This window comes from Lithobates pipiens, unplaced genomic scaffold, assembly GCF_037356315.1.
Source record: "Lithobates pipiens isolate NorthernLeopardFrog02 unplaced genomic scaffold, aLitPip1_a1.2 Scaffold_8, whole genome shotgun sequence".
In the NCBI taxonomy this organism is placed as follows: Eukaryota; Metazoa; Chordata; class Amphibia; order Anura; family Ranidae; genus Lithobates; species Lithobates pipiens.
This window is the reverse complement of record NW_027507903.1, coordinates 299,115,781-299,143,194: the sequence shown is the minus strand read 5'-3', so window position 1 is coordinate 299,143,194 and position 27,414 is coordinate 299,115,781. Positions and strand designations below refer to the sequence as shown.

Sequence of the window (27,414 nt, the reverse complement as noted above, 5' to 3'; positions counted from 1 at the left end):
AAATCTCTCCAATCATGAACAGGTATTAAGATTCCCATGCAGTTCAGCAGTCATGTGGATATAGAAAAATAACAACGCTCATTGCGCAGATATCTTAAAAAACGATGCTCAATTTATTAAGAAAAAACAATTCCACTCACATTTAAGTTGATTAAAATAGGCAAAACAACTGAAGCGTCCAGCGCTTCAGTGATAGTTGCTGTAGTGCAGTCTGTCCAGAGCCTGGCTTAACATGGGACCTGGACAGACTGCACTATAGCAACTATCACTGAAGCGCTGGATGCTTCAGTTGTTTTGCCTATTTTAATCAACTTAAATGTGAGTGGAATTGTTTTTTCTTAACAAATTGGGCATTGTTTTTTAAGATATCTGCGCAATGAGAGTTGTTATTTTTCTATATCCACATGATTGCTGAACTGCATGGGAATCTTAATACCTGTTCATGATTGGAGAGATTTCTGGTTCCAGTGTACTGCTTGTGAGGAGTAGTGGAGCAAAGTGGCTTTTCTATTTTGTGCATTATCGTTGCACTGATAGTAAGGGTCTGTCTTGTTGGGTGATGGTGATGGGACCCCTACTATCCTTATCTATGCTGAATGAGGTGGAGGGAGATCTGTTGTGGATTCACTGAACTTTCAGTACCTGTTTTGGACTTTTACACATGAATGCGTTCATATTTTTTGTTTTGTGCGCCGCATTTTCTTTGTTTACACTGTAATAATATCACTGGTTCCCAAAAAAGTTTCAAAATAGTCAGGTGTCCGATCTGTCCTCCGCAATGTCGCAGTCCTGCTAAAAATCGCTGATCACTGCCATTACTAGTAAGAGATAATAATAATAATAATAACAAAAATGCCATAAATCTATTCCCTATTTTGTAGACACTATAACTTTTGTGCAAATCAATCAATACACGCTTATTGTTTTTTTGTGTTTTTTTTTACCAAAAATATGTAGCAGAATACATATTGGCCTAAATAGATGAAGAAATGTGATTTTCTTTATTTTTTTATTGGGTATGTTTTATAGCAGAAGTTAAACAAATAGATATATTTTTTCTGCCTGTGCCCACATTGGAGCATTTCCCCTCTGTTCTGTATGACACCCAGCAAATAGACGGTAATAAAAAGTTAAGCATCCACAAGCACAATAAAACATTTAGCCCACCATATCTATTACTTGGGTGTGGATATCCATGCTCAGACTCAGTGCCAGGACAAGGTCATCCAGCGGCAAAGACAAAGATGCCAAACTGCGCTCCCCCCTATTATATGCAAGCTTAGGGGATCCTACCTCCAGCAGTTATCAGCTCAATAGGAGGATTTTTTATTGAGTGGAGTGGAGTCATCGCAAGAACTGAGGGTGTGCATGATGGGAGACCCCTGTGGAAGAGAGTTGTCACCAAAAAGGTATCCACATTGGAAGATTTCCCATAGCCCCCTCGTAAGCTGGTACAGGTTGACCTCCCTACACAGGTGGCACTGTTCATACACTTTGCAGGGAGATTGGAGGAAAGGTGCAATACCCATTCCCTCTCAATTCCGTGTGTGTACCCAGGTGACTTCAGCCATCTTTAATGAGGGTAGAGCTTACAAAAAGCCCTAGCTGACTGCAGTTGGCTCACATTCTGCATGTGGCTAGGTTAAAGAGGAGCTTCAGAAAAAAATAAAAGCCAACAGCTACAAATATTATAGCTGGTGACTTTTAATATTAGGACACATACCTGTCCACAAATACAGTGGTGTCTCGGCTCTCGGGTGCTGCCGCTGCCATCTCGGATAAGGAAACCAGCAGTAAAACCTTGCAGCTTCACAGCCGGTTCCCAACTGTGCATACGAAAAGCGTGCTGCATTTTGTGAATGGCCGGGCAGCGGAAGAAGGGGGGCCGAACTTCCAGCTGAATTTACCATGGTGAAGTCAGCTGGAAGTGGGAGCGGATACCTGCAAAAACCAGGTACCTGCTCCCCCTCCTCCCCGAAAGGTGAGGTCCCTTTTTGGATGAAGCTTCACTTTAAGGACAGGAACTCATCTTTCGGGCAGAAAGTGCCCAGGCCAGTGTAGGGAAAGATTCCAGAAGAGGAGGGACAGCACAGGGACCGTCATCAGAGCTCCTTGGGAAACTTCTCCACTACTTGTGCTTCCTGTATCTGCATTCCAGCTGCTCCCCTCACCAGGTGCTGGCAGCCCTGTACATCAGACAAACAAGCGGAGCATCCCTTTTTGAGTGAAGCTTCGCTTTAAGGACAGGAACCCGTCTTTCAGGCAGAAAGTGCCATGGCCAGTGTAGGGAAAGGTTCCAGAGGAGGAGGGACAGCATAGGGACCGTCATCAGAGCTCCTTGGGAAACTTCTCCACTACAATATAACTTTGTATTTTCAACCACTGTGTTTGAGGTGCCTTCCTTCTGGGTGCCTCATCCGGGCTTTCCTCTGTCCCTACACCCTGATCTGGTGACAACTGCAAAGTTTTGGATTTCCAGTCACTTTTTGTCCTAGTTACAGTAGTCATTGGGATAAATAGAAAGGGTGCACCTAATCAGCAGGGGCATAAACAGCAATAAATACCTGACAGGGATTTTATTCATCCAAAAATCAGTCTAATATGGAAATGTATGGACTCGGTGTCCACAGCTCTTCACGTAAACTTGTAATTCCAGCCAAACAATAAAAACTTGACAGAGGTTTTATTCATCCCAACATCAGTTTATTATGGAATTGTATGGACTCTTCACATAAACTTGTAATTCCAGCCACGAGAATTTGCAGATTCTTGTAGATGGTAATTGCAGTGTGTGCTAATCGCAGTTTGTAAATTGCCTTACTCACCCCAAAAAGTGGAACTTGACCCATAACAGTTTGATAACTGTTTAATGTTCCTTAACAAAAGAACATACATGCCACCTTAATAATTATGCTACTAAAATGAGTGTGCTGTAAATTGCCCCCAGCATTGTACATGCCTCTTCTTCCTGGAGGCCAACATTTTGTTGAAGCCCAGAACATTCACTTTCTTTTTCTTAAACCCCCCCCCGGTCTCATGTCACTTTCTGTAATTAAAATGTGTGCATTTCAGCCTTGGTTGTATGTCTTGGCTCAGCCAGAGAGGGAGGCTGACAGAAGCTTTACAGTGCTGAAGTTCACAGGCTGCCTCTATGAGGGAGAAAAGAGAGAATATCAGGAAGATAATATAAGCTAACCCAAACATAGCATTAAGCCTTGTAAATTTAACTTTGTCTCTCTGGCAGCAGTTTACCCTGTCACCCCTTCTTATTTTCTTTTCTATTTCCCTAATCTGTCCTTCCTGAGCATAGTCTGTGTCATTGACAGCAGCGGGAGCCAAACACTTTCACTTTTGTATCTGATCTAATGAGGAGTGAGAGACCTAAGTGAGTCTTGGCTCTCTTGCACATTGCTGGATTGAGATCAGGCTCAGGTATATTTTCAGGGGACTGTGGGAGATGCTGCATGCAGAAGTTTTTTTTTACCTTACTGCATAGACTGTTTATGTTAACGGTTTTATATACTGTCATGTTGCAATATGTTTTCCCATTTTTTCTCTTTCCCCATTCCTACCCTAAAGTTCAGGTACTCAAATTTTTCTAGTTCTAGAAATTGTTTTCTTCTAGAGGATGGGGACATTGTCTAAATTGTTAGGGGGAGTGTGTAGCGCCGGAAGAAGAAGAAAGGAAGAAGAAGAGAAGAAGGGAAGAAGGCAGCGACAGCGACAGAAGATCGGGCCAACGCTAGTAAAAGAGCTGGAAGAAGAAAGCAGAGGCCCGGCAGAAGAACCGAAGAGCGGGACAAGACACCAGAAGAGGGGGACAAGACCCCCAAAGAGCGGGACAAGACCCCGAAGTCGGAAGAAGACCCCCAGACGGCAGCGACAACGAAGAAGAAAGCCGGGCTCCTCCGCTAGTAAAAGAGCTAGCAAAAGAGCAGAAGATAGCGGAGGAGTCTGGCAAGAAGACCCCTCGAGACGGAAGACCACCGGAGCTGTCCAATCAATTATTTTAAAAACATGTGTTGTGTTTTTTAGTTACACTTTTTTTCCCCAGGTGAATGGGTCGGGATAAATGGTACCCCATACTCATTCACATAGGGTGGGGGGGGCCGGTATTTGGGGGCCCCCTTATTAAAGGGGGCTGCCGGATTCTGATAAGCCCCCCGCCCGCAGACCCCCACAACCAACGGCCAGGGTTGTCGGGAAGAGACCCTTGTCCTCATCAACATGGAGACAAGGTGCTTTGGGATGGGGGGCCGCCCCCTTCCCCAAAGCACTCCCCCATGTTGAGGGCACGTGGCCTGGTACGGCTCAGGAGGGGGGGGCGCTTGCTCGTCCCCACCCCCTTTCCTGACCGGCCGTGCTGCTTGCTTGGAAAAGGGTTTGATATGGACTTTGGGGGGACCCCCGTGTCGTTTCTTCGCCATAGAGCTTCCCCTTTAAGTCCATACCAGGTGACGGGGCCAGCGAGGTGTCAATCTCGCCAATGGAGGCGGCGACATTGACTTCCTTCTCTAGTCCCATCTACCTGGAGCCGCATTCAAAATTAACAGACTTTACTCTGTGTGTGGGCAAGTCCATTCATTTCAAAAGTCCAGCGGACTAGCACACAGACGGCCAGATCGGCAGTCCGGCGGACAATTTTGAGTCAAAACTTATTTCTAAGTCCGCCGGACTTTTGGAAAGAAAAAGTACGCCGGAGCCCCCAGACGGGCGGATTGTCCGGCGGATAGTCTGATCATATGTATGCGGCATAAGAGTGCCTGGACTTCCACCTAAACCCTCTGATCCTATACTGAGAGACTGTTGTTTAACCACTTCAATACAGGGCACTTAAACACCTTCCTGCCCAGACCAATTTTGAGCTTTCAGCGCTGTCGCATTTTGAATGACAATTGCACGGTCATGCTACACTGTACCCAAATGAAATTTTTATCATTTTTTTCCCACAAATAGAGCTTTCTTTTGGTGGTATTTGATCACCTCTACGGTTTTTATTTTTTGCGCTACAAATAAAAAAATAATGAAAATTTTGAAAAAAAAAATGTTTTTCTTTGTTTCAGTTTCAAAACTTTGTAAATAAGTACGTTTTCTCCTTCACTGATGGGCACTGATGGGGCTACACTGATGGGCACTGATAAGGCGGCACTGATGGGCACCAATGATGTGGCACCAATGGAGTGGCACTGATGAGGTGGCATTGATGGACACTGATATGTGGCACTGATAGGTGGCACGGATGGGCGACACGGATGGGCGACACGGATGGACACTGATAGGTGGCACACATTGGCACTGATAGCTGGCACGGATTGGCATGGATGGCCAGCACAGATGGGAATGGATAGGCGACACAGATGGGCATGGATAGGCGGCACAGATGGGCATGGGTGGGCACTGATAGGCGGCACAGGTGGGCACTCATAGGCGGCACAGGTGGGCACTCATAGGCGGCATTGGTGTTATACTGTACTAATGGATGCCAATCAGTGCCAAACAATAATGCATGCCAATCAGTGATGCCCATTGTGGGCACTGATTGGCATCCATTATGGGCACTGATTGGCAGGGAGGATTACCTTTTTCTGGGCATCCCTGGTGGTCTGGTGGCATCCCTGGTGGTCCAGTGTGGGCATCCTCGGGGGGGCTGTGCTGATAATCGATCAGCACAGACCCCCCCTGTCAGAGGAGCAGCCGATTGGCTCTCCTCTACTCGCGTCTGACAGACGCGAGTGAGGAAAAGCCGATCACCGGCTCTTCCTATTTACACTGTGATCAGCCGTGATTGGACACGGCTGATCACGTGGTAAAGAGTCTCCGTCGGAGACTCTTTACCGAGATCATAGTTGCCGGGTGTCAGACTGACACCCCGCAACAACGATCGCCGCGATGCGCGCCCCCGGGGGCGCGCAGCGGCTCATAATCCTGATCACGTCATATGACGTCCGATCAGGATTATGAAACCACTTTGCCACCGTCAATTGTCTATAGGGCGGGCGGAAAGTGGTTAACTACGTTCTTTGCAAATAAAAATCCCTTTAAGCGGATCTGTTGTCAGTCTCTATAGTTTTTGGGCATCTACCACAGGAAACCCCTAGACGCATATGAGGTGCAGAAGGTAACGGTAAGCCCAATAAAACCAGCCGCTCCTTCGGGGGTCAGTGCTACACAAGCAAAGGCAGAAATTCCTCCTGGGCTCCTCGCTTTCCTGGGCTGGAGGTGGCCTATTTAAATCCGGGACTAAATCGGGGACACTTTGCAGTTGGGGACAGTCTCCTCAATCTGGGGCTGTATATAGTATGGTACAACGTGCATACTTGTCTCCTTGTCTATAAGATAACTCTGATGGTGGGAAGGTGCCACATCTAACAATAACATGCTATACCAACCAACTCTTTAAGGAAAATCAAGATTTTCTTACCTGATTTATTTAACTGTCCTTGTATATTTACATGTTCATATAATGACATTCATTATTTACCTAAATGCAGAGAAATTGCTTAGTCATAAAGCCATACATCTGTACTCTGTCTTCCTGTCCTGGCTGACATTTTAATGATGATTTTTTTTTCTATTTCTATTTTAATTTCGGTTGCTGATTAATGTATGTCAGGCTTCCTCATTTATATTTCTATCATGTACAAAGAGCCAACATTAGTAACATGGAAATCTATATAACATGTACCGTAATTTTCCTAAAAAAACAAACTGAAATTATACGAAATTTGAATTACACAGTCACTGACAAGAACACAACTATGACATAAATCGACAAGCCCTGTACATCAACTTTTGACCATATTTGTACAAACTCTATTATCTTGAAGCTATTGTATGGTTTTATAGAACAGCAGTGACACATGGCCTTACAAGGAAGAAATTCGAGTTTTCAGACTCCTTAAGGAAAATCAAGAATTTCTTACCTGATTTGTTTAAAAGTCCTTGTATATTTCATGTTTATATAAGGACATTCATTATTTACGTAATCTGCTACTAAAATGCAGAAAAATTGATTAGTCCCAAGGCACCATGTGTCGAAAATGCCTTCTCTTAGTTCACTAAGCACACCTTAACTGCTTGCCAACCAGCCACCGCAGTTATACTGCAGCAGGTTGGCTCAGCTGTGCGAATCGCCATTGGTGTATGGAGTTCCATTGGCCAGCTGGGGATCCAATCAGTGGGCAACGGGCAATAGTTCCCCACAGTGACAGAACCAGGATCTGCCTGTGTAAACAAGGCAGATCTCCATTCTGACAGGGGATCACACAGAGATCCGGTCTTTCTACTCTGCAGGAAGATGAATCTTTGTGTTGTCCCAAGCAGCCCACCCCCCATACAGTTAGTAAACACACTGAGGGAACCCAGTTAACCCTTTGATCAACCCTAATGTTAACCCCTTCCCTGAAAGTGAAGGGGTTAACAGGACAGCACTGATCACTGTAATAATACCACTGGTTCCCAAAAAAGTGTCAAAATAGTCAGGTGTCCGATCTATCCTCCGCAATGTCGCAGTCCGGCTAAAAATCGTTGATTACTGCCATTACTAGTAAAAGATAATAATAATAATAATAATAATAAAAATGCCATAAATCTATTCCCCATTTTGTAGACACTATAACTTTTGTGCAAACCAATCAATACACGCTTATTGTTTTTTTTTTACCAAACATATGTAGCAGAATACATATTGGCCTAAATTGATGAAGAAATTCGATTTTCTTTATTTTTTATTGGGTATGTTTTATAGCAGAAGGTAAATAAATATATATATATATTTTCTGCCTGTGCCCACATTGGAGCATTTCCCCTCTGTTCTGTATGACACCCAGCAAATAGACGGTAATAAAAAGTTAAGCATCCATGAGCACAATAAAACATTTAGCCCACCATATCTATTACTTGGGTGTGGAAATCCATGCTCAGAGTCAGTGCCAGGACAAGTTCATCCAGAGCCAAAGACAAAGATGCCAAACTGCGCTCCCCCCTATTATATGCAAGCTTAGGGGATCCTACCTCCAGAAGTTATCGGCTCAATTGGAGGATTTTTATTGAGTGGAGTGGAGTCATCGCAAGAACTGAGGGTGTGCATGATGGGAGACCCCTGTGGAAGAGAGTAGATAGATAACACAGCCTCCTGGCTCTCTACTGCTCTCCTCACTGCTCCCAGCACTGACTACTCCTGTGTCAGGCATATAGTCATAATGGCAGCGCCCCATCCCTGCAGTATAAGATCGGCCCCCAGGGCAACCTCCCCTCCTGCCCACCCCTTGTCTTCGCCCTGCTCAGCGTTACCTGGCAGGTCCAGAAGAAGCTTGAAGTAGTATCACCAATGCTTTAGTCACTCTTTTACCCAGCCAACTAATAATCTTCAAATAATTTCTGTTTGTCATTATAATGAACTCTTGTGCTGGGAATTTACTCTCTATGTGTAAACAACCACAAATTAATTAATCAGTAATGTTTCAGAATAGATTAAAAGGAGATATGTATCTGCCAGTTAGATTTGGGATAGCTAGACAGAAAATGTCATTTTAATGGGAAAGAACATTTTAACAGCAAGACTCCATTATTATGTAGGACATTGCTGGAAACATCGAGGACTCCAAGTCCAAATAAATGAAATACAGACATCCAGGGAGACTTGGCAGGTTTTCCTTTCTGGGTGACTGCTGACTGACTGCTGGAAGGGACCTTAGATCATTTGGCATAAACATCACCCAGGCTGTGAAGTGAATTCTGCAAGCGCACTGGAATACTTAGTATTTGCATCATACGGGACCTATGTGGAAGAAATCATGAACATTATTGGCAGTGAATTTTACAAATGTATCGCTATCGGCATGCTCCTTGATGGAGTCCTAATTGTATATAATTCTCTCTCCAGGCTTCATCTCCGCATAAGCAGGGCGTTAAAGGGCGTTCAAAATCCACAGATGAGATACAGCAAGCAAAAAAGGTGATGTTATCATCATAAGTTCAGTAACCATACCACCTTGCCAGATATTTATCTACTGTATTTTGACAAATCAAACATAAAATATAGCCATGGCCTTGACCCCTAGAGGCCCAATGGTGACCTCCAGAGTCAGGGAGAGCTGACAGCCATCTTCACAGTTTGGGTTACTGGGCATAGTGGGTGTGGTGTAGAGTAAGTTGGGTGCCAGGCACTTTGAGAATGCAAAAAGAGATGTATTGTTTCTTAACAGAACTGGGGAGAGAGGGTTAGGGCCTGAACACTTGGGATGAGCTTCGAGTTCAACTAGAATATTGACTGTTCGGTGAACAGTGAACAATTTGGGGTGTTTGCGGTAAATTTGAAAAGCCGCAGAACACCCTGTACAAGTCTATGGGAGAAATCTAAAGTGCTAATTTTAAAGGCTAATATGCAAGTTACTGTCCTAAAAAGTGTCTGGGGACCTGGGTCCTGCCCCAGGGGACATGTATCAATGCAAAAAAAAGTTTTAAAAACTGCCGTTTTTTCAGGAGCAGTGATTTTAATAATGATTAAAGTGAAACAATAAAAGTGTAATATTCCTGTAAATTTCACACCTGGGGGGTGTGTATAGTATGCCTATGAAGGGGCGCATATTTCCCATGCTTAGAATTGTCCCTGCACAAAGTGTCATTTCTGCAGGAAAATAAAGTCATTTAAAATCACTTGCGGCTATAATGAATTGTCGGCTCCCGTAATACAGAGAACACTCATTGAAAGTCATTGATAAAAAAAAAAGCGTGGGGTTCCCCCAAATTCAATCACCAGGCCCTTTGGGTCTGGTATGGATATTAAGGGGAACCCTGCGTCAAATAAAAAAAAAATGATGTGGGGTTCCCCCTAAAAATCCATACCAGACCATTTATCCGAGCACGCAACCTGGCAGGCCGCAGGAAAGAGGGGGGGACGAGAGAGTGCCCCCCTCCTGAACCGTACCAGTCCACATGCCCTCAACATTGGGAGGATGCTTTGGGGTCCCCCCAAAGCACGATGTCCCCATGTTGATGAGGTCAAGGGCCTCATCCCCACAACCCTGGCCGGTGGTTGTGGGCGTCTGCGAGTGGGGGGCTTATCAGAATCTGGAAGCCCCCTTTAACAAGGGGACCCCCAGATCCCCCCCCCCCTGTTTGAAATGGTAAGGGGCTACAAAAGTACCCCTACCATTTCACAAAGAAAGTGTAAAATAATGTTAAAAAAGACAAACACACTTTTGAAAAAGTCCTTAAAAATTTTAAAAGATTCCAGCGGTGGTAATCCACTCTTGCTATCCAGCGATGGATGATCACCTCTCTGGGGTCCAGTGATGGCTGATCTGATCCAGCGACGGGTGATCTCTCCTTCCAGCGCAGTGCAGTCCATCCATCCCCACGTCATTTTAAAAAAAAGAATTGACATGGGGTTCCCCTTAATATCCATACCAAACCTGAAGGGCCTGGTAATTGAATTTGGGGGAACCCCACGCTTTTTTTATCAATGACTTTCAATGAGTGTTCTCTGTATTACGGGAGCTGACAATTCATTATAGCAGCGAGTGATTTTCAATGACTTTTTTTCCTGCAGAAATGACACTTTGTGCAGGGACAGTTCTAAGCATGGGAAGGCATACTATACACACCCCCCAGGTACGAAATTTAAAGGAATATTACACTTTTATTGTTTCACTTTAATCATTAATAAAATCACTGCTCCCGAAAAAATGGCTATTTTTAAAACTTTTTTTTGCATTGATACATGTCCCCTGGGGCAGGACCCAGGTCCCTAAACACTTTTTAGGACAGTAACTTGCATATTAGCCTTTAAAATTAGCATTAGATTTTGAACGTTCGAGTCCCATCGACTTTAATAGGGTTCTAAAAGTTCACACGAAGTTTAGGTCTGTTCGCAGGTTCTGGTGTAAACCGAACCGGGAGGTGTTCGGCTCATCCTTACTGAACACCCTTAGGCTGGGTTCACACTGCTGCGGGGGGAGATCCGGATGTGATTCGCACAGCAAATCACATCCGATCTCCGTAGCACTGCGAGTTCAGCCATACAGATAGTATGGCTGAACTCGCAGCTGTCCCGCAGCAAACTCGCACAGGACCCTTTTTTGGGTCCGCAACGGAATCGGATCGCATGGGGGTTCACACCATGCGATCCGATTCCTGTGCGAGTCGGCAGATCGCACTGCGATATGCCGACGGATCTGGGGGTGTCATTAACATAACATTGACACCCCCAGCCGTCCGCATAGGGCAGTGTGAACTGCCGGCGGGAGGTATGCGATGCGGGAAAACGCCGCGGATTCGCGGCGTTCCCGCATCGCAATAGTGTGAACCTAGCCTTAGACAGATGGAAAAATGCTTGGCAGACTCTGAGACAAAAATAGGAATAGAAGAACAGCTATACAAGTTCCAGGGCCTTTAAGCTGAATTGCAGCAAACTGTATCTGTAGACCGCTGTCTCCTATAGCAGCTGAAATTGTAACTTCAACTTCAATGCCGATCACAACTCAGTCTCCCATTATAGATCCTCTCACTGAGTTCCCAGTCTCTCACTAGACTCTTCAGATTCCAGCCACCACTGGATCCCTTGAGCTCCTCCACAACTAACCCGCTGTGGATTCCACGTGTCACCCACATTGTCCCACTGGGTCCCTGACTTGGCTCTTCAGCTAACCTGCTGAATCCTCTGCAAGCATCACCCACACTGTTCCACTGGGTCCCTGGCCCCTAGCTTGGCTCTTCAGCTGGCCTGCTGAATCCTCTGCAAACGTCACCCACACTGTTCCGCTGGGTCTTTGGTTGATTCTGCTGAAGCTTTCCCAAATTTTTCACCACCCCCAGCTAGTGAAAAAGGCTCCTCTGTTACTTTTTCAGTCTCCACAGAACCTGGTCTCTGATAACAGGAGAGATTGTCCCTTGCTGGTGACCGGGTCCCCTTTACTTCTGACTCTGGTTCTCACTTGCCTCTGGCGACAGGAGTGGTCGTCTCTGATGGCAACTGGTTTCCTTCACCTGTGGCAACTACTTGGTTCTCCGGCTGGCAGAACCCCTGCAAGTTGGTTGGGCTCCAAGCCTGAAGCCCCAACCCCACGCTGCTTGCTTCCAACCTAGATAGGCCTCAGACCACCTAGCAGCCAGGTATTCCCAGATAGGCTAGGGTTTCTGGCCTAGCAGCCAGGAGCTTTTCAACACACGTCCACCCAGATAGCCTTCCAGTTGTCACAGAACCCCGATCAACTGACTCTTACCGAATAAATAGGCTCTACCAACAGGCCAAGGGCAAAGAAACCCCTGCCAATTGGCTGAGACACCCCATCCACTCCTAGTCCGGATTTAATATGCCCTTGTCCATCTAATGTCACAGGTGACAATGCCACCTAGTGACAGAAAAGAGAGGTGCATAAAACCCAGATTTTGGGAAAGATCAGCGGATCTCCCTAACAATCAGCCAGGCTGGTTACCACATGGCAAATTAAATTTGTCAGAAACCCTGCCTAAAAGCAGGGTGCTACATTTCATTTGGTTGTGATACTGTACTTTATACATTGCTCTTTGCTTTGCTAAAATTGTATGCAAACAAGTATTTATTTTCTTCTTTATAGGCTTTCCATACACCTCAGAAATCTCTGCCAAGTACCAGAGAGGAGAGTAATGTGCAGGTAAGATTATATATTGCTACATAGTATATCATTACTATCTAAAATAGGACATACTTGAAAAGAAGCTAATGCTGCATTCCACTAAGGAGAGAAATGTTCCTTTTTTTTAGCTTCACTATAATGATAAAATGTTGATGTAGGATGATCTACTAAAGGTATTACCTTCAGTAAACCTAAGTGAATTTATATTTCTGTTTATAGCTGGTCAAAGGCAGTCTATACACTTATGTTATACCAAAAACCAGATTTCAGCTTTTTTTTTTTGTCAAAGCTTAATTGTGAAAGCTGAAGTTAGAAGCTTCTTGGCTACTATGCACAGCTGCACCAAATGTTGCACTCTGTAGTTTTAGTAAATCAACCCCACTGTGCAGCTTTGACAAAAGTTGCATAATGCCCTTTCTATAGGTTTAGATCATTAAGAGCCGGTTCACACAGGGGCGACTCAGATCCGACTTCAGGTCGCCCCTAGTCGCCTTAAGTCACGCTACATGTAAAAATCAATGTAAGTGAATGAGAGCCGTCTTAATGCACACTACTAAAGTCGCTCCGACTTCAGAAAAGATTCCTGTACTACTTCAATCTGACTTGTAGGCGACTGGTACCCATTGATTTCAATGTAAGTCGCCCCCAAGTCGGATCTCTGTCTATACAGAGGCGACTCTCACAGAATTATCAGCTCTGGAGAGGGAATTCCACGTCAAATTTATTTAAAAAAATTGGCGTGGGTTCCCCCTCCGAGAGCATACCAGGCCCTTAGGTCTGGTATGGATTTTAAGGGGAATCCCCTACGCCGAAAAAACAGGGTGGGGGTCCCCCCAGATCCATACCAGACCCTTATCTGAGCACGTTACCCGGCCGGCCGGGAAAGGGGGTGGGGACGAGCGAGCGCCCCCCCCCCTTCTGAGCCGTACCAGGCCGCGTGCCCTCAAACAAAGAACCTTGTCCCCATGTTGATGAGGACAAGGGCCTCTTCCCGACAACCCTGGCCGTTGGTTGTCGGGGTCTGCGGGCGGGGGGCTTATCGGAATCCGTGAGCCCACTTTAATAAGGGGGCCCCCGGATCCCGGCCCCCCACCCTATGTGAATGAGTATGGGGTACAATGTACCCCTACCCATTTACCTGTGAAAAAAATGTAAAAAAAAACACAACACACAAGGGTTAAAATAGTTTTTTGCGTAGCTCCAGGGGTCTTCTTCCATTCTCGGGGGTCTTCTCGCCGGACTCCTCTGCTATCTTCTGCTAGCTCTTTTACTAGCAGAGGAGCCCGGCTTTCTTCTTTGCCGCCGCCCTCTTCTTCCGACTTCGGGGGTCTTGTCCCCCTCTTCGGCGCTCTTGTCCCCCTCCTCAGTTCTTCTTTCCGGGCCACCGCGCCTTCTTCTAGCTCTTTTACAAGTGGTGGCCCGGTCTTCTGTCACCGTTGCCGTTTCCGCCGTCTTTTGTTCTTCTCTTCTTCTCTTCTGGAGATGTTGCCTCGTCGCTGTCTCCGGTCATTATGACAAGACACGTGGCATGCGGCGACTTATATAGGGACATCACCGGATGATATCCCCGCCCATTAAGATGTCACAGTCCCAGCATCCTCTATAAGCATCCTCTATAATAAGCCCCCCGCCCGCAGACCCCGACAACCAACGGCAAGGGTTGTCGGGAAGAGGCCCTTGTCCTCATCAACATGGGAACAAGATGCTTTGGGGTGGGGTAGCGTGCTGGGATAAGGGTCTGGTATGGATCTGGGGGGACCCCACGCAGTTTTTTTCGGCGTAGGGGGTTCCCCTTAAAATCCATACCAGACCTAAGGGCCTGGTATGCTCTCGGAGGGGGAACCCACACCGTTTAAAAAAAAAAAATTAAATTGGCGTGGAGTTCCTCCTTGAGAGCTCATTCTCTGATTGGCCACGGCAAAAGTCGCCTGGCCTGGAGCGACTTAAAGTCGTGTTGTAAGTCGCCCCAAGTCGTGTTGATAAGTCGTGTTCAAGTTGCCTCCAAAAGTCGTGTTGAAAGTCGTGTTGCCCCTGTGTGAACTGGCTCTTAGGTACTTCCCAATGTCCAACTGAAAACTTCCAGGGATGGCATTATCCCATCCTGCTTTGTTGTTAGAACATTGTTAGGTTGCTCCCCATTGTTACTGTTCACCCTCCTCATAAATGAGCAAGCTTTCAAACTCCCCACACATGCATAGTATCTTCTTCTTTACAGCAGCACTGATCTCAGAATCAAAGACAGAGTTTGTCCCTGTAATGGTGACAGGGAGCAGTAATGACTGTGAGCATCTTGGCAACGAGGGAAGATGGGGGGGATTTCATCTTGGGGAGTTTGTCAGCCAGGCTTTTGGAGGTATGTAAATAGCCTATACCTATAGCAAGGGCATTATTTAATTTTGGTCTGAACTGCACAGTTTGTTTTCATCTAGAGAGACGGCCCTAGAGCCTAGTACACACGGGCTGAATGTTGAGTGGTATCGTCCGGTTTCAATAGAAACCGGCCAACATTCAGCCCGTGTGTATGGCAGCCAGGCAGGCTTCTGTTGAAGGGTCATGACCAAAAATGGTGCTTTCAGCTTTTGGCTGAGAGTGCTGAATGGTCTGTTCTGGTAAGGCCCCCCCCCCCTTTCAGAACACAATAGCTCAGCGGGGGAAATCACTGTATTTACATCTGATTGTTAATACAGGATCTCCTCCCAAGCTCTTTGTTTCGCCCGCTGGGTTGAATGAAAAAAAAAATACTAATAGCGTGTACTAGGCTTTACCTACATATGCAATTTTTTTGGGATCAATAAACTAACCCTTTCAATACAGTCTACATAAATATGTATAATTACCGCTTAAAAGCAATGCTCTGGTGTTAAACATTCATCAGGGAACAAGCGTTTAAATGAATTCTTGTATGCTCCTATGTCCTAGACCAGTGATGGCGAACCTTGGCACCCCAGATGTTTTGGAACTACATTTCCCATGATGCTCCACTACACTGCAGAGTGCTTGAGCATCATGGGAAATGTAGTTCCAAAACATCTGGAGTGCCAAGGTTCGCCATCACTGTCCTAGACCTTGGGGGTTGGGGGTTATTTACGAAAGGCAAATCCACTTTGCACTGCCAGTGCACTTGAAAGTGCAGTTGCTGTAAATCTGAGGGGTAGATCTGAAATGAGGGGAAACTCTGCTGTTTTTATCATCCAATCATGTGCAAGCTAAAATGCTGTTTTTTATTTTCCTTGCATGTCCCCATCGGATCTACAGCGACTTTACTTCCAAGTGCACTTGCAGTGCAAAGTGGATTTTCCTTTTCTAAATAACCCCTTCTTTGCACCGACATGTTCTACTCAATCACCTATCCGCATCAAATTTGCTTTCACACTCGGTTCATACAAGCACAAAGCAGGAACCAGCGCAATTCCAGTGCCGGGTCCCACATCGCATAGAACTCGCAGGCAGTTCTTACTCCCTATGTGAACTGCTGCGGGTGTCAATAGAAAGTTACTGACACCCCCAGATTGGATCACATGTCGCAATGTGAACTATCAAATGGTGCAGGAATTGGATAGCGTGAGTGTAATCACCCATGTGACATGATTCCAGTGTGTACCAAAAAAAGGGTCCTGCACCATTTTGATGCAAATGTGATGTGTTTTCAGCCATACAATCTGTATGGCTGAATTTGGTTTGCACAGACATCGCATTGTGATCTGCACAGCAGTGCGGTGCGATTCACATGTGATGTCTAACATCGCCACAGTGTGAACCCAGCCTTAAAGGCAGTGCTGATCCTGACCTCCCTGGGGCCCTAAGCAAAATTCTGCTACCTAACCCGTGATGCCGTGAGTTATTTAAACCATTTGTCATTGCCACACAGTCACAACTGACACTTCAGTGCTCCCAATACAATCCTGCCTAACCCTTTCATGACTAAGCCTATTTCTGACATTTAGTGTTTACAAGTTAAAATCCGTATTTTTTGCTAGAAAATTACTTAGAACCCCCAAATATTATATATATTTTTTTAGCAGAGAACCTAGAAAATAAAATGGTGATTGTTGCAATATTTTATGTCACACGGTATTTGTGCAGAGGTGTTTTAAACGCAAATTTTTAGGAAAAGGGATGCTTTCATGAATTAAAAAAAAAACGAAACAATAAAGTTAGCCCAATTTTTTTGTATAATGTGAAAGATGTCACGCTTTATAATTGCACGCACTCATGGAATGGCGACAAACTATGTTACCTAAAAATCTCCATAGGTGATGCTTTAATTTTTTTTACAGTTACCAAGTTAGAGTTACAGAGGAGTTCTAGTGCTAGAATTATTGCTCTCGCTCTGACGATCACGGCGATACCTCTCATATGTGATTTGAACACTGTTTACATATGTGGGTGCAACTTCCCTTTTCTGTGCATTTTCTTTGCTGCACAAGCTCGTGAGGACAGGGGCACTTTTAAAAAAAAAAAAATTTCTTATTTATTTTTATATAATTAAATTGTATTAAAAAGTTACTCTTTATGAAAGGATCAGGGGTCTAACCCCCGATCCCTCCTTTGCACTTCATTGTATTCAGATCGCCATTTTTGGCGATTCTGAATACTGTATATTTTACAGTATTGGCAGCTGAGTAATCAGGAAGTGACGTTGTGACGTCACTTCCGTGTTTACAATCAGGAGACTGTAATGGGGCCATTTACAGCTTTGTGCCAGTCTGTCCCCAGCCACCGGTAGTGGCGGACCGAGGATCGGGTCTCCCGGGGGGACGGGAGGCCCGTTGAGAGCCACGGGAGGTCCCTCCCGCTCCTCCGGGATAACAGCTGAGCGGCTTTTAGCCACATCGGTTGTTATCCCTGAAAAGCCAATTGCCCGCTCTAAACAATGGTACCTGCAGCTGCGGGCATCATCCTGGTATAACCCCAGAAAGCCCAGCGGGTGGCTGAGTGACAGGTGAGAGGGGCCCCCGCCCTCCTGCATCAGGACCCGCCCGGGGGAGAGGCCATCTGGGATTGCTGCTGCTGGGGATCGTCCGAGCAGATTGGAGCTCTGGGAGCAGAGCCGATCCTCCCTTGGGGGCCCCCACAGTGGCAGAGCCCTACGCAGCTTGCATAGTGAGCATATAGGGCGGATCGGCTCTGCGGTAAAGCTTGCTTGCCATCTGTGACCCTGTTGAGGAGATTTCCCTGTGCTTCCTGTCTTGTATGACAGTCATCAAATAGACAGAATGCAGGGAGATTTTTCCTCACTTTCTGGCCCACCTGACAACTGTTCGAAAGGCAGCAGGCAAGGACAAATGGGGACACAGATAGCAGTACATTGTTAACAGAAGTTTAAAACCCCCAAATTCTGTTCAAAACTAAAGATAAATAGTTTTGGCTGAACATGTGTCACAATTTAGCTGTGGGAAAATTCTTCACAAGAACACATTGATACATAAGGCCATGAATGATACATTCCTCTAAATTTTCAAGAGAAGGATTCAGCTGTACAACATTCCTGGACAATACATTTGGCAATAGTCAAGGAACATGCATAGGGGTTGATTTATAGTAGTGGCGTCTCCCTTTGCAAAACGTATGTTCATTTTGTAAAATGAATGCTAGTGAATTATGTAACGCATGGCTCACCTTGAATATGCAATCATATGCTAGCATAAATGTGTGTTTTTTCTTGAATTTTCTTTCACTCATGATTGGGTGCTCTACATAAACTCATTCACTTTATTTGGCCTAGAATGGCAGGGTTGCAGCGCACACCAAACCATACATCATATGAATCACTCAATGCTTTAAACTTTCAACAGAACGGTATGTGAATTTCAGAGAAAAGCCTCCACCTCATGAGAATGGCCATTTACCAGCTCCTCATGACCTCCCTATCACGGGAAGTGCTTCCCGTTTGTCGCTATATACGCAGCCAGGGCCTTTAATCATCCAAGGGAATCACACTGCCACCTAAGAAGGGCCCGATCACATATGAACCCCATAGTGCAAAATCTTAGGTGTTTAATTAATAAAAAAATTGGTTGCACTTACATCAATTAATGCTAAAATACACATAAAAAGAAAAGCCGGCTGGCTCGATATGGCAGCCTGTCCTTCCAGGACTTGTGCAAACGCAGTGACATCAGCACGTTGCGTTTTGTCACAGACTACGTCTGTAGGGAGGAGTGACATGCTGACGTCACTGCGTTTGCACAAGTCCCGGAGGGATGGGCTGCCATATTGAGCCAGTGAGCTTTTCTTTTTATGTTTATTTTAACATTCTTTGTAAGTGCAACCAATTTTTTTATTGATTAAACACCTACGATTTTACACTATGGAAGCCTTATCTTTTCTTGGGGTTCATATGTGATAGGGCCCTTCTTGGGTGGCATAGGCTTGCCAGGATGATTCCCTTTGATGATCAAAGGCCTTGGCTGGGTATATAGCCACAAGCGGGAACGACCTCCCGTAACAGGAGATCATAAGGAGCTGATAAATGGCCATTCTCATGAGGTGAAGGCTTTTCTCTGAAATTCACATACCAATCTGGTGAAAGTTTAAAGCACTGAGGAATTCATTGGATTCACATCACTTTATGGACTTCTTTGTTTTAATGTGTTTGCGATTGTTTGTTATTTTTATATTTTAGCGCAACTTTATTTTGGACTCTCTTTGATGTGTGCTGTGTGTATCTCACAGGAAAGTTGCTGCTTTTTTTCATTTCTGATATTCACTCATTGTTTGAATTTTGACAGCGCAGTATTACCCATTATTCTTAAACCATACATCATGTCACTGCCGTTAACATATTTTCTTATGTAGTAAAAGGTTGCAGATTGCCAGCTTGCTTGCGAGTACCTTCTGGCTAGGAAATACTGTGCACTTAAATTCGTCCCTGGTCCCTGTTTTGAGGGTCTGTCCTTAGGAAATAAATGTTCCCGGGAATGCCTCCAGTGCTAGTAAATGCTGAACAATCGATCAATCAATCAAAAAAGCTGGACCTCTTGTATTTGTTTGTCTTCAGATCCATACAAAAACTTTATTGACACTTGAACAGATATACATGTAGGTGGCTGCAATAAATCACACAGTTAGGTGCAGCCAATTTCTTCCTTCATTCAGTCTTCTACGGCAGGCTTGCACCCATGTGAGGAGTCTAATACTATATATTGTGCCTGGAGTTTTTCACCTGGAGCAGCAATTTTCCTTTTCTGTCCACAACCAAGTACACTCCCAATTTCCAGTAATGTGAAGAACACGGAAACCATCCGAATTCATGGCGTCTGTATAGGGATCAGAGTGCGACCTGGCCATCTCATTCCCAAGGCAGATAATGTCCAAGGAATTGCGACCCTAAGCTTTCCCTCTTTGTCAGACACCTTTCCCTTACTATTAGTACTGTTCAAAAAGACACCTGTCTTAGTACATGCGAAACCTGGGAGCCAGGGCCTTATGTAGGCTCTACTTGGCCTAGGATGGCTGCTAGAGTCACACGGGGTGGCGGAATTCAATAGGATAGCTTCTCAAGTGACCCAGGAAACCATAGAGGAACCTTGTTCCTTTTCGCTTGCCCTCTAATAACAATACTGCTGTGGAAGAGCGCGACCTGCTCTGGCCTACATACAGCAATCTAAAGCTCCAGTTTGCCGTATATTTGTTTAAGTGGCAATCAAATTTTTGGGAGCTAAAGAGAAAACCATAATGGGGTGCAGTTTTCTTTTATTGATTGCTCTGCATTTACGGCTGCTGGGAACCTTAAGCTGGCCATACACAGCTTAAATTTTGTCAGATTTGGCAAGTACTATTGACATCGTATAACTTCAACTGAAAAATTGTAGGAGTTGGGTGGAATTGTTGCTGGCTGAACCAAGACTGCATTCAATCAGATAAAGTTACTGTTCAGATATTCAGACAGCCATGGGTGCTGTGGCTTTCTGAATACAAGAGCCAGCAGAGGAGAATTCTCCATTCACACTAAACATTACATTTCTCTTGATCAGCCTGTGGACTGAACAAAACAAATCTATACGTGTATGGTTAGCCTTAATCTATAGGCCAGAGGAACACCACAGTCTCCTCTCTAATACCAAGTGCTTTACTTAGGGCTTGATTACATTTGCAGTTTGGGGGTGGTAAAAATGTAAAGTTGATTCACGTATTTTACAGCCCTCCAATTTCTCCCCCTTAAGCTGCAAAGGCAGCAGACAGGAGTGTTTGGCACTCTAAACTCAACTGAATAGGGCCACCCCACAACCACATAAAATTCATGGGGTTGCAGTATGATAGTAGGGGGTTTCATGCTCCCCACCACCCTAGGCCAGCTGTCTTGTGCTGCTTCCTCCCAACCCCAGTGCAAGACTTTGTATCAAACAACCAAATAAGATTTCATAGACACACAAGACATGTCAAGGCTGCAGGCAGAAAGGCTGAAAGGGACAGTTTGCCCACTCTGCATGTTGACAGGTGCAATTAGCTTTTCTGCCACTAGATGGCCCTGTTCCCAGTATAGTATGGTAAGGAAAGTTATAATTACGTTAGGTTCCCTTTCAGAAAAGTCCCTCCTTAGTGATGTAATTGGTGTAGTTAGTGCCGTATAATTTCCAGTATATATACTGTGTATGTGTGTGTGTATATGTGTGTGTGTGTGTATATATATATATATATATATATATATATATATATATATATATAGACATGGGCGTCCGCAGAACTTTTTCCAGGGGGGGGGCATCATTTCAAGGCCACTCATGCTCCGCCCCTTTTCGACAATCTCATGAAAATCTTTCCACTGGTAATACATATGTGTTATATAACAGATAATTCATCTTCACTTTGTATTGGAAGTTACTCTGGCAGCTGTGTTCCATGCTCATATAGCCTAGAGAATGTACATCTTTTTACATTGCAATACATCTGTTGTGGCCATATTTTGATCTCATACTGTCACTGTATAGGCTGTTTTCATCAAGATAAAAAATATGGCAACAACAGATGTATTGCAATGTAAAAAGATGTACATTCTCTAGGCTATATGGGCATGGTACGTAGCCACCTGAGTAACCTTGCCCATGCCCATGCTTTCAAAAACCAGCCCTGGAAAAAATTTCATACCAGCCTCACAGCATTATTATACCAGCCCAACAGCATTATTTTCTTGTTCATGAAAGGGAAAACCATACATTTTAAAGCACATTTGATGAAGAAAGTATTAGATATAGATATGAAATCACATAGGGCTTTATATATATATATATATATATATATATATATATATATATTAAAATTCCAGTTAATAGTGGTAAGTGATCAATCATCAGGGGGACCCCAGAAACTCAGAATGTGGAGAGTACTGGGGGGGGGGTACAAAGAGCAGGGGGGAGTGGAGAGCAATTGGGGGGAGCTTGAGAGCACCAGTGGGGGCCAGAAAGCACGGGGGACTGGAGAGCACTATGGGGGGTGGAGAGCACATGGGTGGGAGCAAAATGCAGGGGGAGTGGAGCGTACAGGGGTGGGGAGTGGAGAGTGCTGGGGGGGAGCCAAAAAGTACAGGGGTGGAGAGCACGGAGGGTAGAGAGCACTGTTGGGGCTGGAGAGCACTGGGGTGGGGGCTAGAGAGTGATGGGGAGAGCTGAAGAGCACTGGGGGGGGGGAGAAAGAACAGGGGGGAGAGCACTGGGGGGAGTGGAGAGCACTGAGGGGAGAGCACTGGGGGGAAAAGAACAGGGGGAGAGAGGAGAGCACTGGGGGGAGAAAGCACTGGGGGAGAGCACTGGGGGGAGTGGAGGGCACTGGGGGGGGAGCACTGGAGGGAGTGGAGAGCACTGGAGGGGAAAGAACAGGGGGGAGAGCACTGGGGGGAGAACAGGGGGAAGAGCACTGGGGAGGAGAACGGGGGGAGAGCACGTAGGGGAAAGGACTGGGGGGAGTGGAGAGCACTGTGGAGGGGGAGCACTGAACGGAGTGGAGAGCACTGGGGGGAACAGGGGGGAGATCATTGGGGGGGAGAACGGGGGGGAGAGCACTGGGGGGGAACAGGGGGGAGAGCCTTGGGGGGGAAAGCACTGGGATGGTGGCTAGAGAAGGATGGGTAGAGCTGGAGAGCAGCAAGAACAGGGGAGGAGAAAACTGGGGGGGGGGGGGGCAGGAGAGTGTGATGGTGGAGGAGAACACTGTGGGGGGGACAGGAGAGTGTGGTGGTGGAGGAGAGCACTGGAGGGGTGGCAGGAGAGTGTGGTGGTGGAGACCACTAGGGGGGCAGGAGAGTGTGGCGGTGGAGGAGAGCACGGGGGGGGGGGGGGAGGAGAGTGCGGTGGTGGAGGAGAGCACTGGGGGGAGGGGCAGGAGAGTGTGGCGGTGGAGGAGAGCACGGGGGGGGGGGCAGGAGAGTGCGGTGGTGGAGGAGAGCACTGGGGGGAGGGGCAGGAGAGTGTGGTGGTGGAGGAGAGCACTGGGGGGGCAGGAGAGTATGGTGGTGGAGGAGAGCACTGTGGGGGGGGGGGGGGGCAGGAGAGTGTGGTGGTGGAGGAGAGCATTGGAGGGGGTGGTAGGAAAGTGTGGTGGTGGAGGAGACCACTGGGGGGGCAGGAGAGTGTGGCGGTGGAGGAGAGCACTGGGGGGGGCGGCAGGAGAGTGCGGTGGTGGAGGAGAGCACTGGGGGGGCAGGAGAGTGTGGTGGTGGAGGAGAGCACGGTGGTGGAGGAGAGCACTGGTGGGGCAGGAGAGTGCGGTGGTGGAGGAGAGCACTGGGGGGGGCAGGAGAGTGCGGTGGTGGAGGAGAGCACTGGGGGGGGGCAGGAGAGTGTGGTGGTGGAGGAGAGCACTGGGGGGGCAGGAGAGTGCGGTGGTGGAGGAGAGCACTGGGGGGGCAGGAGAGTGTGGTGGTGGAGGAGAGCACTGGGGGGGCAGGAGAGTGTGGTGGTGGAGGAGAGCACTGGGGGGGGCAGGAGAGTGTGGTTGTGGAGGAGAGCACTGCAGCCCCCCCCCCTCGATCCTCCTATCCAGGCACTGTGGCACGGATGGACATCTACTCCTCTAGATCACAGCGCTGGATGGCTGTGTTCAGCGGCCGCTCTGTAACACAGTCCCGCCCCCCCCCCCCCCCAGACCAGCTTGTGTGATAGGCGGAACGTTGATTCTATCTACTATCACACGAGCTGGTCTGGGGGGGGGGCGGGACTGTGTTACAGAGCGGCCGCCGAACATAGCCAGCCAGCGCTGTGATCCAGAGGAGAGAGCGGAGGATGAAGCCGCAAGCGGACTCAGAAAAAAAAATGCAGCATGGCGGCGGCAGCAACACCTTGGGGATTCCAGGGGGGGGCACTTGACCCCCCTTGCCCCCTGCTGCGGATGCCCATGTATATAGATGATTTGGGGTATTTTAACCCATTGGCAGTCCACAGGGAGACCACTCAAATCCACAGAGTCCATTTTTAGAGCTTTTTCTGCCCACCCTTATTGAAAAGAAAACAAAAGTTCACATCAGAATAGTTTCCCTTGCAGGGGTTCTCACCATCATTGTGACAAACAAACAGTACTTCACCTTGTGGCTCTTCTCTGCAGTACCGCTGCTTAGGCCTCCTGCCCTGGTCCTCTCGACCGTCAAACACACAGTCCCCTTGCTTGTGCATTAAACGCTGAACCTTCCTCAGCTCTGACTGTTTTCTCCTGCTACTGCCTCTGCTACATTCTTACAAGCTCAGCCTTTCACTTTCCCAGCATGGAGACAGTATAAAGCAACATGCTCCATACAGCTCCCTTGCACAAACTGGGTCCATTCACCTCTAATTCTGGCTCCATCATGAGCCCAGCACACACCCGTATCATCAGTGTGCCTGTTTTCTGCAAAACCTGGGCTAAACTGCAAAAATAAACAGTGGCACAGGCTCACCTATCTACTATATATACAGTATCTCACAAAAGTGTATCTCACATTTTTGGAAATATTTTATTATATCTTTTCATGTGACAACACTGAAGAGATGACACTTTGCTACAATGTAAAGTAGGGAGTGTACAGCTTGTATAACAGTGTAAATTTGCTGTCCCTTCAAAATAACTCAATACACAGCCATTAATGTCTAAACTACTGGCAACGTAAAGTGAGTACACCCCTAAGTGAAAATGTCCAAATTGAGCCCAAAGTGTCAATATTTTGTGTGGCCACCATTATTTTCAAGCACTGCTTTAACTCTCTTGGGCATGGAGTTCACCAGAGCTTCACAGGTTGCCACTGGAGTCCTCTTCTGCTCCTCCATGATGACATTACGGAGCTGGTGGATGTTAGAGACCTTGCACTCCTCCAAATTCCATTTGAGGATGCCCCACAGATGCTCAATAGGGTTTAGGTCTGGAGACATGCTTGACCAGTCCATCACCTTTACCCTCAGCTTCTTTAGCAAGGCAGTGGTCATCTTGGAGGTGTGTTTGGGGTCGTTATCATGCTGGAATACTGTGTTGCAGCCCAGTCTCCGAAGGGAGGGCATCATGCTCTGCTTCAGTATGTCACAGTACATGTTGGCACTCATGGTTCCCCTCAAAGAAATGTAGCTCCCCAGTGCCGGCAGCATTCATGCAGCCCCAGACCATGACCTCCCACCACCATGCTTGCCTGTAGGCAAGACACACTTGTCTTTGTACTTCTCACCTGGTTGTCGTCACACATGCTTGACACCATCTGAACCAAATAAGTTTTGTCTTGGTCTCATCAGACTACAGGACATGGTTCCACTAATACATGGCCTTAGTCTGCTTGTCTTCAGCAAACTGTTTGCAGGCTTTCTTGTGTATCATCTTTAGAAGAGGCTTCCTTCTGGGATGACAGCCATGCAAACCAATTTGCTGCAGTGTGCGGCGTATGGTCTGAGCACTGACAGGCTGACCCCCCCACCCTTTCAACCTCTACAGCAATGCTGGCAGCACTCAAATGTTTAACCTCTGGATATGACGCTGAGCACGTGCACTCAAACATGGTGAGGCCTGAGTGGAACCTGTCCTGTTAAACAGCTGTATGGTCTTGGCCACCGTGCTGCAGCTCAGTTTCAGGGTCTTGTAAATATTCTTATAGCCTAGGCTATCTTTATATAGGGCAACAATTCTTTTTTCAGATCTTCAGAGAGTTCTTTGCCATGATGTGCCATGTTGAACATCCAGTGACCAGTATGAGAGAATGAGCGATACCACCAAATTAATCGCACCTGCTCCCCATTCACACCTGAGTTTAGACATTAATGGCTGTGTGTTGAGTTATTTTGAGGGGACAGCAAATCCACTGTTATACAAGCTGTACACTCACTGCTTTACATTGTAGCAAAGTTTAATTTCTTCAGTGTTGTCACATGAAAAGATATAATAAAATATTGACAAAAAATGTGAGGGGTGTACTCACTTATATATATATTATTTTGAAATATGATAACATAAGTTAAAGATGACAGTATAAGATGATTCCTATGCATTACACACACATACACACACACAAACACACACACACACGTAGATTTATATGGTGTTGTAATTGTAAAGGAATTGGAATCATCCTAAACGGTCATGTTTCTTGCATCTGATGTGACACCTTCAACATTGTTCTGTGTGTTCTGTTCCTGTAGGATTCTGCTGCTACAGATGAAAATTCTCCAAAGACGAGAACAAGTGAAGGTCAAACGCAGATCTGATATGAGGGAGTGCGTATAAGAAAATCAGCAATGAGGCTTTCCAGCCTGTTATCACTCAGTCTGTTTGTTCCTTACTGTAACTTAGTGTATGTGTGTGTGTGTGCCTCTTGTAAACATGAGTACATATAATGTATGTATCTGTTAAATGTATGAACCTATCATATTATTTCTATTCTGATGATGACCAAAAGGCTTCTGCTGCGTGTTCGATTGATAGATGTCTTGATGTTTGCCATTACCTTAAAAAAGAAAATCTGTCCATATGAACTCATGTTTAATTGGGACCATTTTAACTGTAATCAGTGTAATTTTTTATGTACTGTTATTTAGCATTGGTACTTTTATATTGAATATGTTAATTGTAGAAATACATTAAAGATACCTGAAAATGCATTTGATTCACTTGTAGACCTGTGATAGTCGCTAATTCTACTTATAACATTGCTCAGCGGTGAATTTAAAGTACCCCTAGGTTGAAAACAAAATAGGAACCAAGACCTAATTTTATCCAATTAGTGACTTCATCCATGCACATATTGATGTAGCAGATGAGTATGCAGGTGTGGGACATATTTACTTGGTGCAATGAAAGAGAGAGATACTCCTAAATAAGGATTAGTACTGGCCACTGGAGCTTGCAGTTGTTGCTTGCTCTTCTGCACTTGATGCTAAGTCATGGGTACTACATTGGAAATGATAAAATTGATCATTGCATTTCTTTTTTAGTCACCATGTAATACTAGTTATTAAAGTATATTTACTCTATTGTTGGGTAAAACAAATCACAGCCTGACAATTTTAAGGCTGCCAAACAAACTTTGGATAAGACCTATTGTCTAATCATCCAACAATTGTCCAGGTTAAACATACTTTGACCTGGTAATTTGCTGGCAAGAAAATAGCAGCTATCTTAGGTAAGTCAGACAGTGAGCAAATGTTAAAAGCCTAAAATCCATGGATAAACCTGCTATTAGTCAAATGAATTTGGAAAAACCCGACCAAGACCCTAACCACGCCCAAATCCATTTTTTTATTTCTGAATACTCTACAGTCCCATGGGGTGGTTCACACAATGGTTCCTTCCCCAATTTTCCAATCTATAGCCCCATACACACGATCGGACTTTGTACAAACTTTCCCGTGAACTTTTG

At 45.9% G+C, this 27,414-nt stretch overlaps 1 long non-coding RNA gene across 1 annotated transcript in view; it reads left to right on the top strand.

Moving 5' to 3' along the window:
- The window catches only part of LOC143963029 (uncharacterized), an 88,569-nt gene extending 61,915 nt beyond the window's left edge, over window positions 1-26,654 (top strand). Inside the window, exons 3-5 of the long non-coding RNA XR_013270865.1 lie at window positions 8,885-8,956; window positions 12,579-12,635; window positions 26,198-26,654. This is a non-coding gene — a long non-coding RNA (uncharacterized LOC143963029). The remainder of the gene's footprint in view (window positions 1-8,884; window positions 8,957-12,578; window positions 12,636-26,197) is intronic.
- The last annotated feature ends 760 nt before the right edge of the window (window positions 26,655-27,414 follow it).